Below are 16902 nucleotides of genomic sequence, written 5' to 3' on the forward strand. Positions count from 1 at the left end.
TTCACATTCTTTTCACAATAAGCCTTTGAAATCCAGAGTGTATTTTATCCTTACAGCTCATCTCAATTCAGACTAACTACGCTGCAGGGGCTCAATAGTCACATTTGACCAGTGACTACAATACTTCATATGGAACAACATAGGGATAGATGATTTAGGTTCAAAATACTAGCTTGATAGCTAGATTCCCACTGCCCTTTGGAGATACAATGCTGGCATCTGTTGTTGCTAATATGAAATATGATGTCTTGTGATTGTCATTCCTTTATAGGTAGCTTTTTTCCCCCTTTGGTTGCTTTTTTTTTTTTTTCTTATACTTCAAGTTCTAGGGTACATGTGCACAACGTGCAGGTTTGTCACATAGGTATGCATGTGCCATGTTGGTGTGCTGCACCCATTAACTCATCATTTACATTATGTATATCTCCCAATGCCATCCTTCCCCCCAAGCCCCCCACAACAGGACCTGGTGTGTGATGATCCCCTTCCTGTGTCCAAGTGATCTCATTGTTCAATTTCCACCTATGAGTGAGAACATGTGGTGTTTGGTTTTCTGTTCTTGCAATAGTTTGCTGAGAATGATGGTTTCCAGCTGCATCCATGTCCCTACAAAGGACACGAACTCATCCTTTTTTATGGCTGCATAGTATTCCATGGTGTATCTCTGCCACATTTTCTTAATCCAGTCTGTCACTGGTGGACATTTGGGTTGATTCCAAGTCTTTGCTATTGTGAATAGTGCTGCAATAAACATACATGTGTATGTGGCTTTATAGCAGCATGACTTATAATCCTTTGGGTATATCCCCAGTAATGGGATGGCTGGGTCAAATGGTATTTCTAATTCTAGATCCTTGAGGAATCGCCACACTGTTTTCCACAGTGGTTGAACTAGTTTACAGTCCCACCAACAGTGTAAGTGTTCCTATTTCTCCACATCCTCTCCAGCACCTGTTGTTTCCTGATTTTTTAGTGATTGCCATTCTAACTGGTGTGAGATGGTATCTCATTGTGGTTTTGATTTGCATTTCTCTGATGGCAAGTGATGATGAGCATTTTTTCATGTGTCTGTTGGCTGTATGAATGTCTTCTTTTGAGAAGACATTCCTTTGCCCTTTGCCCACTTTTTGATGGGGTTGTTTGTTTTTTTCTTGTATATTTGATTGAGTCCTTTGTAGGTTCTAGATATTAGCCCTTTGTCAGATGAGTAGATTACAAAAATTTTCTCCCATTCTGTAGGTTGCCTGTTCACTCTGATGGTAGTTTCTTTTGCTGCGCAGAAGCTCTTTAGTTTAATTAGATCCCATTTGTCAATTTTGGCTTTTGTTGTCGTTGCTTTTGGTGTTTTAGACATGAAGTCCTTGCCCATGCCTATGTCCTGAATGGTATTCCCTAGATTTTCTTCTAGGGTTTTTATGATTTTAGGTTCTAACATTTAAGTCTCTAATCCATCATGAATTAATTTTCGTATAAGGAGTAAGGAAAGGATCCAGTTTCAGCTTTCTACTTATGGCTAGCCAATTTTCCAAGCACCATTTATTAAATAGGGAATCCTTTCCCCATTTCTTGTTTTTGTCACGTTTGTCAAAGATCAGATGGCTGTAGATGTGTGCTATTATTTCTGAGGGCTCTGTTCTGTTCCATTGGTCTATATCTCTGTTTTGGTACAGTACCATGCTGTTTTGGTTACTGTATCCTTGTAGTATAGTTTGAAGTCAGATAGCATGATGCCTCCAGCTTTGTTCTTTTGACTTAGGATTATCTTGGCAATGCAGGGTCTTTTTTGGTTCCATATGAACTTTAAAGCAGTTTTTTTTCCAATTCTGTGAAGAAAGTCATTAGTAGCTTAATGGGGATGTCATTGAATCTATAAATTACCTTGGGCAGTATGACCATTTTCACAATACTGATTCTTCCGATCCATGAGCATGGTATGTTCTTCCATTTGTTTGTGTCCCCTTTTATTTCACTGAGCAGTGGTTTGTAGTTCTCCTTGAAGAGGTCCTTTACATCCCTTGTGAGTTGGATTTCTAGGTATTTTATTCTCTTTGAAGCTATTGTGAATGGGAGTTCATTCGTGATTTGGCTCTCTGTTTGTCTGTTACTGGTGTATAAGAATGCTTGTGATTTTTGCCCACTGATTTTGTATCCTGAGACTTTGCTGAAGTTGCTTATCAGCTTAAGGAGATTTTGGGCTGAGACGATGGGGTTTTCTAAATATACAATCATGTCATCTGCAAACAGGGACAATTTGACTTCTTCTTTTCCTAACTGAATACCCTTTATTTCTTTCTCTTGCCTGATGCCCTAGCCAGAACTTCCAACACTATGTTGAATAGGAGTGGTGAGAGAGGGCATCCCTGTCTTGTGCCAGTTTTCAAAGGGAATGCTTCCAGTTTTTGCCCATTCAGTATGATATTGGCTGTGGGTTTTTCATAAATAGCTCTTATTATTTTGAGATACGTTCCATCAATACTGAATTTATTGAGAGTTTTTAGCATGAAGGGCTGTTGAATTTTGTCAAAGGCCTTTTCTGCATCTATTGAGATAATCATGTGGTTTTTGTCTTTGGTTCTGTTTATATGCTGGATAACGTTTATTGATTTGCGTATGTTGAACCAGCCTTGTATCCCAGGGATGAAGCCCACTTGATCATGGTGGATAAGCTTTTTGATGTGGACAGAAATTATAACAAACTGTCTCTCAGACCACACTGCAATCAAACTAGAACTCAAGACTAAGAAACTCAATCAAAACAGCTCAACTACATGGAAACTGAACAAGCTGCTCCTGAATGACTACTGGGCACATAACGAAATGAAGGCAGAAATAAAGATGTTCTTTGAAACCAATGAGAACAAAGATACAACATACCAGAGTCTCTGGGACACATTTAAAGCAGTGTGTAGAGAGAAATTTATAGCACTAAATGCCCACAAGAGAAAGCAGGAAAGATCTAAAATTGACACCCTAACATCACAATTAAAAGAATTAGAGAAGCAAGAGCAAACACATTCAAAAGCTAACAGAAGGCAAGAAATAACTAAGATCAGAGCAGAACTGAAGGAGATAGAGACACAAAAAACCCTCCAAAAAATCAATGAATCCAGGAGTTGGTTTTTTGAAAAGATCAACAAAATTGATAGACCACTAGCAAGACTAATAAAGAAGAAAAGAGAGAAGAATCAAATAGACGCAATAAAAAATCATAAAGGGGATATCACCACTGACCCCACAGAAATACAAACTACCATCAGAGAATACTATAAACACATCTACGCAAATAAACTAGAAAATCTAGAAGAAATGGATAATTTCCTGAACAGTTACACTCTCCCAAGACTAAACCAGGAAGAAGTTGAATCCCTGAATAGACCAATAGCAGACTCTGAAATTGAGGCAATAATTAATAGCCTACCAACCAAAAAAAGTCCAGGACCAGACAGATTCACAGCCGAAATTCTACCAGAGGTACAAGGAGGAGTTGGTACCATTCCTTCTGAAACTATTCCAATCAATAGAGAAAGAGGGAATCCTCCCTAACTCATTTTATGAGGCCAACATCATCCTGATATCAAAGCCTGACAGAGATACAACAAAAAAAGAGAATTTTAGACCAATATACCTGAACAACATTGGTACAAAAATCCTCAGTAAAATACTGGCAAACCGAATCCTTTGGTTGCTTTTAAGAGTTTTTGGTCTTTGATATTTTGCACTTTCAATATAATGTTGCTCGAGTTAACTTATATTTTTCTGCTGATGATTCTGTGTGTTGTTCAAAGAACTATGTCTCTTCTTGTGAACAGTTTTGACCATTTTTGTTGAATAATGCTTCTGCCTTTTTTTTCAATGTCTACTTCCAGAACTGGTATCAGATCTACATTTGATTTTGTCATTTTATTCTCCATGTTTTTAAAGAGCTCTTTTATAATTTCCATTTTTTTCTCACTACTGTATTTGGAGTATTTTTTTAGTGCTTTCTTCTGGTTTACTGAATTTGTAACCCACTGTCTAATCTGCTTACAGAATGTGCATTGGGTTTTTAATTGCGATGGTTACATTTTTCATTTCTAAATCTCCTCTTAATTCTCTTTTAAATATGTCTTTTATAAAATTCTGATCCATTCTTTCACTATAGTTCTGATTGCTTCTCCCATCTCCTTCATTCTCTTGTTTATTTTGTAGTCTTTTTCAAATTGTCCTGTTAGCTCCAGTTTTCCGTTTGATGCCCTTGCAAACTCACCCTTGTTATATTTCGTGTTCGCATTGGATTTATACTTTTTATTGTTATTTCATCTCCAGTAGGGTTTGTTTCATAGTGGGTGGTGGAGATGTGTTTGCAGTGGGATTTTGGTTTTGCATTCACAAGGGTTTTAAGAGTATTACTGGTCTGGGCTAGCTAGGTATTCCTTTCTTAGCAGGAAGGTTTCTTTGTAAAGTGGGTGGAATAATTTCTGACCATGCATCTCTAGTTTCTGAGCTTCCATTTCTTTTTGTTTCCCATCCATTACCTCAGAAGGACAAGTTTTCTTGCTCTTTTTCCCTACATAGTAACAAAGTTTTGTTGCTTTGATTGGAGGATGGAGTAGCTCTTCATAGCTCCAGCCTCCATGCAGGGGCTTATACCTAACTTCCAACTCCTAGGTGTGACACCTCACTCGAGTGTCAGAACCCTAACTCCTAGATTTGATGTTTGGGCATAGTACCTACAGGAGGCATGGTCAGTGAACTCCCATTTACTGCAGTCATTTGGCTTTGAGATCATTTCCTATTTCTGGACTCTTGGGGTTTCTCTTTCTTGTTTTCTTTCCAAGCTCAGTTTTTAAAATCTGTTGCTACCCTTTGCCCATAATTTCTGTTTCTCATGGAAAGGGGGGAACCTGTGTCTTCTCCATCTGCCCTGCTCCTAGAAGCCTTTAATGCTTTGCTTTTGTAATTTAAATAAGAAGTAAGAAACATCTTCCATTGTTTCCACATACTTCATATTTCCTGGGGTAGTTTAAATAGTCTTTTCAATTGAAGTATTATTGAGACAAAATATTTTTATAACCATGTTATTATCGTGTTTATGACAGGTTTAAAAAGAAAACCATCCGTAGGCTTTCCTTGTAAGGGTAGAAGAGAAAAGAGGCTACATGTGTGGTTTAGAACCAGACAGGGTCCAAACCTTAGCCAGACTCTCCAGCTCTATGGTATAATCTCCGTGACAGCAGACACTGCTTCCTTGACCCCTATTTAACAGCCTGTGTCTGGCACCAAAGCAAGCCAACAATAAATGTTCGTTGAATGGATGAATAAGCAAATAACTTTGATTTTCTGAGCCTTTATATATTCATCGGTAAAATACAAGTGACATTGCTAACATTATGTTAAGTTGTTGTGCAGCTTGGACGTGGTGTGTGTAAAGTGCTAGGCACATTGCAGGTGCTAAAGACACTGTCCATGGTTCCAGGCAAAAGAGGAGCCTGGTTTGATTCAGAGAGTGGTCAGTGTGGATCATGAGAGATTCTACAACTGGGCTTTTTAGGACCCCTTTTATACTTTGTGAATTTCCCAGTCAATGGGATCGTTTTGTTCACCTCCACATATCTATTACTTTATCTGCATCTCTTGCCTAAGCAGGCTGTCAGAATGGAATGTAGTTCTCACTGCCCTGTGCATGGAGTTCTAATCTCCCTGTCCCTCATGAAATGCTCTCCTGTATACTCCTTCTCTCACAATTAGTGCTTGTTTTTCCTGCCATCCTTCCACTTTGGAAGGTAGCACCTCGCTTTTTATCTGCTGTCATCCTTAGCTTTCCCTCAATATCCTTTGAATACATCAGAAAGGTCAATTTGGAATCAAATCTTGCCCTGCCTCCCTCCCTTGTTCCTGTAACTACATTGTCTCTGCAACTTGAGGTTATTGCTGAAATAATTTTTATCCTTCAGTGACTTACCTCTGTTATTTGCCTTGCTTTTTATAATTTTAGATCTATGTGTAATTTAGAAGACTTTAATGAAGGGAGTTTATTTGGCTTAGCCTTCTTAATGTATGCACTGATTTGCAACTTGGGAACAATCCAATTAGTCTTTTATTGACTGTCTACCATGTGTCCATGGCTCTGCCAGCAACAGTGGGGGAGCAAAAAAGTAAAAGTTTCAATCTCTGACTTTCAGCAGAGTACAGTTTTACTGGGGGACAAACCAACAAATTATCCTGTAATTCCACCCAGAATTATAGGATAGTATCAAATAATGTGTAATCAAGTGGCAAATTATATGACTCAGACTCTGAGTGCCATATGACTCAGAGATCAGTGTGGGCTGAAGTCATCTGTAAAGCTTCATGGGAAAGAAGGGTCTTCACCTGGGCCTTGAAGGACAGGGGAGATTTGAACAGGCAGGAGGGAATTACAGATGGTGGGACACAAGGAGGCTCAGCATGGTGTTTCTGTAGGATGGAGAGGAAAATCACTATTACAAAACAGAATTCATACTGGGTGCTTATGATGGGCCAATTATTGGAAGCCTTAGTAGGACAAGAGGCCCTCTTCTCAAAAGAAAGCATATAAAGAGACAGATTGCAGAGGAAGTATTTCTGTGCCAAGTTAGATCACCTTTGGTCTTCTAGGTCTTATAGCATCCACCAACCCACATAAATTTCATACCCACACCACTGTTCTGGACTGGCCAGTGCCAATTGGAGAGAATTCTCTCTCCATCCAAAACTGCTCAGCACTATAAATAGAAACCCTTACCAATTGAAATTTTGAAAGGGTTTACACCATCTCCTTTAGTTTGTTTTGGCTGTGGCTATTGGTTGCACACAGCAATGACAACTGTCCTGAGTGGACCGCCTGCCCTTGTGCCGTGTTCTGAGTCTCTCAAACCAGTTGTGACGGTGGGAGGAATTTGAGATACTTGCAATAGAGAACAACCTCTGCTATCGTGCAGAAACCATGTGCCCATGGCATTCCCTGTGAACCATCCTCAGACACGCCCTGCACTGCAGCAGCTTGAGGGTCACTGTCCACTGTTGCATGGCCTACTTGAGCCCTAGGAGTCACCAAATACAAGCCAGCCATTGGTTAAGAGTAGAGTAGAAAAGAAAGCCATGTTTCTTGTTAGGTAATAGCTGATCATTATAGGAATTATAGTTATCAGTTTTTTGATTATTTCTTGCTTCTTTTACTGCCTTCACTTTCTTGATCTTTTCTTCCCCTTTTTCTCAGGAAGAGCAAACTCAAGTATTATTTGCTCTTAAGAGCTATTAAGGAACAAAAGATAGTTCCTCCCTCTCCATATAAAGATATCTCAAGTGATTTTCATGGGCAAATCTGTCAGTTTAGATAGAAACAGGCTAAGATTAATCCACATTTTGACTTTGGAAAGAATTTGACTTGCTGGATTTTGCTAAACTGTTACAATATCTTCAGTGAGAAGCAATGCTTCACCCAGACTGAAACTCCATGGGGTGTGAAGTAGCTCAAAGAGCTATTCATGAAGTCTTTTGGTTTCCTGTCATGATAATGTTTTGAGACTGACATTGACAGCAGGGAGTAATATGCTGAGATGGAAGTTGCTCTTGTTTGAGCTAGAGGACTTAGGAAAGAGGCTGACCCATGTTTTATTTGCATAGTCTACACGATATGATATGAATTATCAACACACCCACACATGCACAAACTTGACCTCACCTTGCCCTGGTAAGCAAGAAAATGGCCTTATACTCAGCTGAAAGGGATACTGGAAATATAACCCAATAAAAATCAATCACTTAATGGATTAACAACAGCAATAATAATAAAGAAAGAAAGACGTGGCTTTTCCAGACCTTCCTGACTCATGTAGTATATTTGCAATCTCGGTTCCTTTGTCTTCCTCTGCCCATTGTGACACCATAAACGTTGCAGATGGTGGCCAACATTAGACTCTTGCCATTGTCTAAATCTTGACATTAGCTGAATTTATTACCCCTTCCTTAACTGTAAGTGATTACAAGTGGAAAGGCAAATATGTCATAAGAAATAAACCAGTGAATAGGTGCCTGGAAGAGTCCTCCATTGCTTCCAAGTTATGCAGAAGTTATAAACTGGCCACACTCAAAGAAACTGCTTGGATTACAGGGAACATCACCGGAGTATCACTTCTGAGTTTCTAGTCATGAATGTGGTCTGGGCTGGAGGCCTGACAGTTGATGCCAGTGCATGAGTAGCATAAAAAGAAGGGTGTTTAAGTAGACCTGGAGTTGCTCGTTATTTTGCTGCACTTGGGATCTTTGCTACATGGGACAAGTGGCAAATCTCAGCAATAGCAAGTTGCCTTTTGGTTAAAAGTGTAATTCTTATTTTTATGCAACAGATGGTTATGGTTGTTGCTTTTGCTTGAAATAAATCCGTAAGAGAGAAAATAAGCCCACAAGGTCTAGAGGGGAGAGAAAAAGTTGAATGTTAAGAGCTGAGTCTAATTCCTTAGAAGCTGAGCAGGAATTAGGAGAGATGACCTATTTTTTTTTTAATGACTATTGGTTTTGTTTTGTTTCAGTTTTGTTTTTGTTCTACTTAAAGATCACTCTGGGGATCTTCAACAGGTATTTGAGCGACAACTGTTTCATTTTCGGCTTTTGTATTCCTGACTATAACACCTACTGCTTACAAGCCTCTGATTTAAGAATGGATTGCTCATGCTATGCTGCTTTTTAAAACAAGTCTACCTCTTCATCTAATAGGTCCTGATTACATTTGAAGGCTGTTTGGGTGAATAAATTAAAAGACCCTTCATTGGGTGGTGTAGTGTTGATCAGAAGAACAAAAATCTGTTCTTAATGGAGGAAAGAAATGTATCGGGTTAAATCATAAAAGTATAAGACATAGCAGGTTAAAGGGTTTAAGGAGGTTTGACCATGCAGTTCCGTGTGCTTCATTTTTTTATTGAAGGAGCATATATTGGTCTCTGTATTAGCACTGTTTCAAGAGCTTGGCATCTACATAAGCAAAAAAGCAAAATCCCTCTCCTTCTGGAATTTAACTTGCAGTGTGAGAGACTCCAGGTGTGAATGTAATAAATAAATACATTAATTGCATGTTTAAAGGGATATGCACAGCAGAAGAAAGAAACATATAAAGCATGGTAGGAAGGAACAGAAGTCTCCAGGGCAGGAGTGGGGAGGAGTTTCAAGATTGCCCAGAATGGGCTAAGAATTGTCTGGAAGGTGAGGTCTGAGCAGAGACTTGAAGTAGGAGAGGGCACAGGAGAGGGAGATATCTGGGAGGAGTGTTCCAGGTAGAAGGAATAGCCAGTGAAAGACCCCAATGCTGGAGCATGCCTGGCACTATCCTGGGAGTAGAAGGAGGCCAGTGTGGCTGGAGTCAGTAGACCAGGGGGCAAGTGAAGTCCAGAGGAAATAAGGGGGCCAGACCACATAGATGTAGGCTACCAAACATCATATCTCACTCTGAGAGAAATGGGGAGCCACATAGAGTTCTGGGCAGAGGATTGATGTCATTTGACTTAACATTTTAAAAGAATTAGTTAAGTTGCTCTGTTACAAATAGAATGTTGTGGGGTCAAAGGTAGAAACCAGAACCAGTTGGAAGGCTATCATAGTAATCTGAACCAGGGGAGCAGTCAGGAGGCAGTGGGAAGTGATTAGGTCCTGGGTATGTCTTGAAGGTAGAATCAGCTTGGTTTCCTGATGAATCGACTACTGGGTATGAGCAAAGGAGAGAGAAGAGGATGACACATTTTTTGGCCTGAGTACCTGGAAGATGGAGATGCTATCATGAAAATAGGGGAAGCTGAAGTTAAAACAGGCTTTGAGGGGAGGACCAGGAATTTGGTTGTGGACATGTTGTGTGTAATATATCTATTAGATGTGCAAGTGAATGTCTGATAGTAAGGGTTGGATCTGAGTCTGGACTTTGGGTGAGAGGTTGAACTGGAGATGGAAATTTGATAGTCATAAGTGAGAGGGTGGTAGTATGTCCTTGGAACTGGATGGGAAGGAGAAAGGACAAGGTCCAAGAACTGAGCCTTGGGGCACTCCAACATTGAGATGTCCAGGAAAAGGGGTAAATTACAAATGAGACTGAGAAAGCACTGTGAGGGAAACAGAGAAGTGGGAAGAAAGTCAAGATTTTGGTGTCTAGGAAGCTATGTTATGGAGGAAACAGTGATCAGTGTGCTGCACTGAGTATTGCAGATGCAGCAAGCAAGATGATGAGCACCAAGGGTTGACCACAGAATATTGAACCAGAAACAACAAACAAAGGCATCTTTATTTTTATTTTTAACTTTATTAAAATACTGAGTTTTATTTCACATGTATAATTTTGTCTCCCCACCATTTCCATGTCTAACCACTGCTACTACTATGTCCGATCATAACATTCCATACATACTTAAAACCAAGCAAAGAGTGGAGTTCCATCTTTTAAAACTAAACAGGCATTTTGGACAACACATTCTTGGCAATGGAGCCTAGACAACATTTATCAAACATGGTAGGGAAAGTTCTCACTCTGCATTATAAAAAGAACAGCCAGATAACAACTGTTACAGAAATGAACTAAGACAGAACATTTTTGACAAATTGTTTAAACTATTTTCTTAAAGAGACTTCCTCCACTGCCAGAGATCTTGAATAGCCTCCTGGTAAATCCTCCAGAAGCAATTCTTCACATAATTGAAGAACTTGGCTTCCATTTTGAGAAGAGAACCACCTTTTTCTACATTTGCTTGCATTTTTGCTTTAATGTCTTCTACGAAACTAGGTCCTTTTGGTGTTTTAGGAGTTTTTTTCCTGTTTTATGAAAAATTCTTGTCCTTTTGTTCTTGGTGTTGATGATGGTTTTGAGTCTTTTCCATTCTGATTTGACTTTTGTGCATTTTTTGGCTGGAGTATCTTGTACAGATTTCTTTACTGGTGCTTTTTCTTCAGTTTCCTCATCATCAAAATCATCATCATCATCATCGTCTTTATCATCACCATCATCTTTATCAGCAGCACGTTTTACTTTTTTCTGTGGAACCTTGCTACTACTTCCAGGGGCAGACTGCTTTCCAGATATACTTCAGAGTCTCACATCCTCTTCTTCTTCATCTTATGACTCTGCATCTTCCTCCACAACTGCTAAGTGATGTCCACTAATATGCACTGGCCCTGAACCACACTTCAACCGTAAGATCACTAGTGGTGTTATTTCAAAGCCTCCAAGGGAAACCGTTGGCTGTACAGACACTTTCAAGGCTGCCAGTGTTACTTTAATTGGATTGCCTTCCTAATTCATTGCCTCTGCTTCAACAATGTCCAATTCATCCTTTGCACCAGGCCCTAAACTGACTGTTCTTAAAAATAACTGGTGTTCACTTTCATCATTATCCACCTTAAAGTGGTAATCCTTGTCAGCCTTTAGTTCACAACCGAAAAGATAGTTCTGGGGCCTCAGGGGGCTTGTGCCCACATACATGCCCGTCAAATCTTCCTTCGGGTGGCAGCACACACTTAGGTGGGACAGAAGGTGGACCGATATAAACAACCACTGTTCAAGAGAACAGCTGCGCCGGACGGAATCACACAGGAATGGCATCTTTATTTTTTGAGGATTTTTTTTTTTTTTTGCCTAGGGGCGAGCAAAGAAACAGGACAGCAGCTAAAAGAGGAGGAAGTTGGGTAAAGAGAATATATGTGCGTATGTGTGTGTGTATATATATATGTGTGTGTATATATGTGTGTGTGTGTGTGTGTGTGTGTGTGTGTGTGTGTGTGTGTATGGAGAGAGAGAGAGAGAGTCTTGCTCTGTCGCCCAGACTGGAGTGCGGGGCACAATCTCATCTCACTGTGACCTCCATTTCCTAGGGTTCAAGCAATTCTCCTGCCTCAGCCTCCTGAGTAACTGGGATTACAGGTATGCACCACCACATCCAGCTAATTTTTATATTTATAGTTGAGGCAGGGTTTTGCCATGTTGGCCGCACTGATCTCGAACTCTTGACCTCAGGTGATCCTCCTGCTTAAACCTCCCAAAGTGCTGAGATTACAGGCATGAGCCACGATGCTTGGCCAAGAGAAGAATCTTTTTCGGATGAGAAAAATAATTACAGTTTTGTACGCTGATGACAGCAATCTAGTAGAGAAAGAAAAAATGATGATGCAGGAGAGACAGGAAAGAATTGCTTGGATGCTGTGAGTGTCCTGCTGGCTGCAGAGTGGAATAGTTGCTGAGAGATCCAGCTATGAGGTGGCACGCTAAGGAAAGTAGAAGAAAACTGAAGGAGCCTGAATTCCTAGTCATCAAGGAGTTGCCATCTAAGTCTAGGATTACCTGCTTCTGGATCTTTATTTTTTCAAGAGAAATAAACTCTTTTTTTCCAACATGTTATTAGAAGAAATTTCAAACATATAGGAAACTGGAAATAACTGTAGAGCAAACACCTGCCATCTGGTTTCTACAATTAACATCTCTCTACACTTATTCTGATATACCTATCCATCTCTTTATCTATCCATTAATTTCTTATTTTTAGGGCATTTTAAAGTGAGATTCAGACATGAACATATTTCACCCCTAAACACTTCACCATGTATACTGCTACCTAGAGTTTAATATCTAGTTATAGTTCTTTTTTCTTTAAGACAAAATTTACCTAAAATGAAGTGATCTAATTTTACTGTACTATTTGATGAACTTTGAAAGATGCATGCACCTGTATAAGCCAACCTCTATCAACACATGGAACAACACCCTTACCCCAGAAAGTTCCTTCAGTCCTGTTTCCAGTAAGCCCCTGCCTCCACCCTATCCCCAGAGGCAACTGCTATTCTGATTTCCTTTTTCATCATTGATTAGTTTTCCCTGTTCTTTAGATAAGTGGAATCACATTGTAAATACTCTCTTGTGTAAGGCTTTTTCACTCAGATAAAATGTTTTTGTGATTAAGCCATGTTGTTGTATTTATCAGTAGTTCATGGCTTTCTGCTGCTAAGCAGTATTCCACTGTATGGATATCATACGGTTTGTTTATCCATTCTGCTATCAGTGGTCACCTGATCTGTTTCCAGTTTCTGCCTATTGTGAATAAACCCATATGAAAAGTCTTGTACAATTAGTTTTATGGACACTTGATTTCATTTTCTTGTATGGAATTGCTGGGTCAAGTAATAGTGTATTAGTCAGGGTTTTCTAAAGACAGAATCAATAGTGTATATGTGTGTGTGTGTATGTGTGAGTGTATGTGTGAAGAGAGAGAGTGAGTGAGGGAGCGAGAGAGAGAGTGTGTGTGTGTGTGTTTATTTTTAAGGAATTGCTTCACATGACTGTGGGGTTGGCAAGTTTAATATCTGCAGGGTAAGCCAGCAGGGTCGGCCAGGGAAATACTAATGGTGTAGCCTAAATCCAAAGACAATCTGGAGGCATAATTTCTTCTGTTTGGGGGAACATCAGTCGCTTCTCTTAAGGCCTTCAACAGCTGAATGAGGCCCATCCACATTACAGAGGGTCATCTGCCTTACTTACAGTTTACTGATTGAAATGTTAATCACCTCTAAAGAATAACTTCACTGGCCAGCGCGGTGGCTCACGCCTGTAATCCCAGCACTTTGGGAGGCCGAGGCGGGCGGATCACGAGGTCAGGAGATCGAGACCATCCTGGCTAACACGGTGAAACCCCATCTGCTAAAAATACAAAAAATTAGCCGGGCGTGGAGGCGGGCGCCTGTAGTCCGAGCTACTCGGGAGGCTGAGACAGGAGAATGGTGTGAACCCTGGAGGCGGAGCTTGCAATGAGCGGAGATTGCGCCACTGCACTCCAGCCTGGGTGATGAGCAAGACTCCATCTCCAAAAAAAAAAAAAAAAACAAACTTCACAGCAATATCTAAATTAGTGTTTGACCACATATCTGGGTACCATGGCCTAGCCAACTTGACACATATATGCTTAGGATCAGGCCAGACACAGTGAGTCACATCTGTAATCCCAGCATCACCTGAGGTCAGGAGTTCAAGACCAGCCTGGCCAACATGGTGAAACCCTGTCTCTACTAAAAATACAAAAATTAGCAGGGCGTGGTGGCACACACCTCTAATCCCCGCTACTCAGGAGACCGAGGAGGGAGAATCACTTGAACCTGGGAGGCAGAGGCTGCAGTGAGCCAAGATCACTCCACTGCACTCCAGTCTGGGCAGCAAGAGTGAGACTCCATCTAAAAAATAAAAATAAAAAATAAAAAAATAAAGAAACGAGCAGGTATTTTTTTCAGAGTGGTCACACCATTTTATGTTTCTACCAACAATGTACGCAGATTCCAGTTGCTCCACACATTTCTCACCATTTGGTGTTACTTGTTTTAATTTTATCCATGCTAGTGAGTGTGAATTGGTGTCCTGTTGTGGTTTTAATTTGCATTTTCAATAACAAATGATTTTCAGAATCTTTTTCCGTGTCTATTGGCCATGCACCTATCTTCTCATTCACATGTTTTTTTGTCTTCCAGTTATTGATTCGGTTGTTTGACTTTTGTTTTCGAGTTTGTATTGAGTTGTCAAGTTTGTCAGATTTTTTTAGTAAATATTGTTTTCCTATCTGTACCCTATTATATATTTTCTTCATGATGTCTTTTAATCAAAAGTATTTAATTTTGATAGTCTAATTTATACAATTTTTCTCATTTGTGGTCACTGCTTTCTGTAACCTGTCTAAAGAAACTCTGCCTACCCCTAGGTCGCAAAGATGTTCTGTGATTTCTCCAAGAAACCCTATAATTTTACCTTTTATAATTAGGTCTCTGATTTATCTTGAATTAGTGTTTGAGTGTGGTATGAGGTAAGGGGTCAAAGTTTACTGTTTTCCATATGGATTTTAGTTACTCCAACCCTATTAGCTGAAAAGATTTGACACCTTTGTAAAAATCACATTCTGTAACTATAGGCCTATTTCCAAACTCTATTCTGTTCTATTGATCTATTTGTTGATCTTCATACCAAGATAGTTTATTGATTGCTATAGCATTATAGTTAAGTTTTGATTTAGATAGTTTGTCTTCTAAATTTTCTCTTCTTTTTCAAGATTGACTTTGATAGTTAAGTCTTTTGAATTACCATAAAAATTTTATTTTTATTTATTTATTTTGATTATTAATAAGTTTATTTTCATTGTCTCAAGGTCTGCTGAACTCTGGATCCAGGCTGTGTCAATAGGGTAGTGTGATGCCTCCTGTACCTGTCTCTGCCTCCTACATTCCTTTTTATTTATTTTATTTCATTTTTTATAATAGAGACAGGGTCTTGCTATGCTGCCCAGGCTGGTTTTTAACTCCTAGACTCAGGCAGTCTTTCTGCCTCGGCCTCTCAAAGTGCTGGGATTACAAGCATGAGCCACTGAACCTGGCCATGTCCTTTACCATCTTCAGAGGGCTTAGCTTGCAGTTTCAGCAGGATAGACTCCCAGGAAGACTAAGAGAGAGATTTGGGGCCCAAGTTGATACTATCAAATACACTGAACTGGACTGTGTTCACCATGTTCTCATTCTAGAGAAATGAGAATTGCTAGTGAGGCTGGTGCCATTTTGTGTATCTTCTGTACATTGACGTCCCTCAGAAATCTTGCCCCTTTTTCTAAGGACATGACAGGTTCCCTGTTTCCTTGGATATGAAATCTAGATCTTCAATTTTGAAACCAAATTTGAACTCTTGACTCTGGAACACCAATTTCTTCAGCAAGCTGTTCTCTGGAATCAATCCCAGGGTATGGGTTTTTCATAAATGCCTTGATGAGAGTGCATAACTGAGAGCTGCTGTAGGTGGTACACCACCATCTGGCTTCTCTACTTTGAAACTCTGCATCAGGTCGATCTTGCCCATGGCTCTGGCTTGATTCTAAAGTCCCAGGTTCTGGTCTTTTCTGGAATCCATGCCTAGCTCTTCGATTCTGAAACCAAATCTGGATTTTGATTTCTAAAGCAAGTTTTTGTTTGGTAGCATAACCTGGGTAAGGTTTTTGATTGAAGGTAGTGATGAGGATTTTCATTGATCTTCTATGAATTTGGTGCAACTGCACCTATCATTTGTTGTCACCATCTTATGTGAAGAGGTGTCTTCGGCCATGCTGGAAGAGAGTCCTGGAGGCTGAGCTACTGTTGGGGAGGCAAGAATTACCATATACATTTTAGAATCAACTTGTCAATTTCTATAAAAACCCAGGTAAGATTATGCTTGTGATTAGTTAAATCTATATATCAATATCAGTTTGGAGAGAACTCCATATTCAAATATTGAGTATTAGATCCATGAAAATGGTATGTTTATTTATTTATTTAGCTATTTTTTATTTCTCTCAGCTATGTTTCACAATGTTCAATGTAGAGATATTGCATGTATTTACAAATTAAATCCTAACAATTTTATATTTTTTATAGTATTGTCTGTTAAATTGTTTTTATTTAATTCCATTTTCAACTGTTTGCCACTAGTACATAAAATGCAATTGATTTTTGTATACGTATTGTACATGGTCTGATCTTGTTAAATAAATTTATTAGTTTGACTTGTTTTGTAGATTCTCAAGAGTTTTCCATGTAAACAATCATGTCATCTTCAAATAAAAACATTATAGTTCTTAAACCTATGCTACACTAATGTTTTATTATTTGCAGCAGTATGTAATCATTTCAAATCATGTGAGTAGCACTAGTGAAATTTTGACAATGAATCAATGCCAAACACAATGAAGTTTGCTGCAACATTATTTATAGTTCCTAAACCTGTTTTCAACTAAATGTTCAACAATAGAGGATTAGGTCAGTAAATTTAGGGTACATAAACTTATGATGAAATATCATGGAGCTATTTAAAATCTCATTCTTGTATAGTCTTTAAGGGTATAGGAAAATTCTGATGTATCATGTGGAAAAAAACACTCAAGA

General features: G+C 39.3%; 2 pseudogenes; both read right to left on the minus strand.

The window, feature by feature from the left end:
- Window positions 1–10592: 10592 nt before the first annotated feature.
- On the minus strand, window positions 10593–11431 carry LOC111548423 (annotated as a pseudogene).
- A 4061-nt stretch (window positions 11432–15492) lies between these two features.
- On the minus strand, window positions 15493–16084 carry LOC111548301 (annotated as a pseudogene).
- Window positions 16085–16902: the final 818 nt, after the last annotated feature.

The sequence above is a fragment of the Piliocolobus tephrosceles genome, chromosome 6, assembly GCF_002776525.5.
Source record: "Piliocolobus tephrosceles isolate RC106 chromosome 6, ASM277652v3, whole genome shotgun sequence".
Taxonomy (NCBI): Eukaryota; Metazoa; Chordata; class Mammalia; order Primates; family Cercopithecidae; genus Piliocolobus; species Piliocolobus tephrosceles.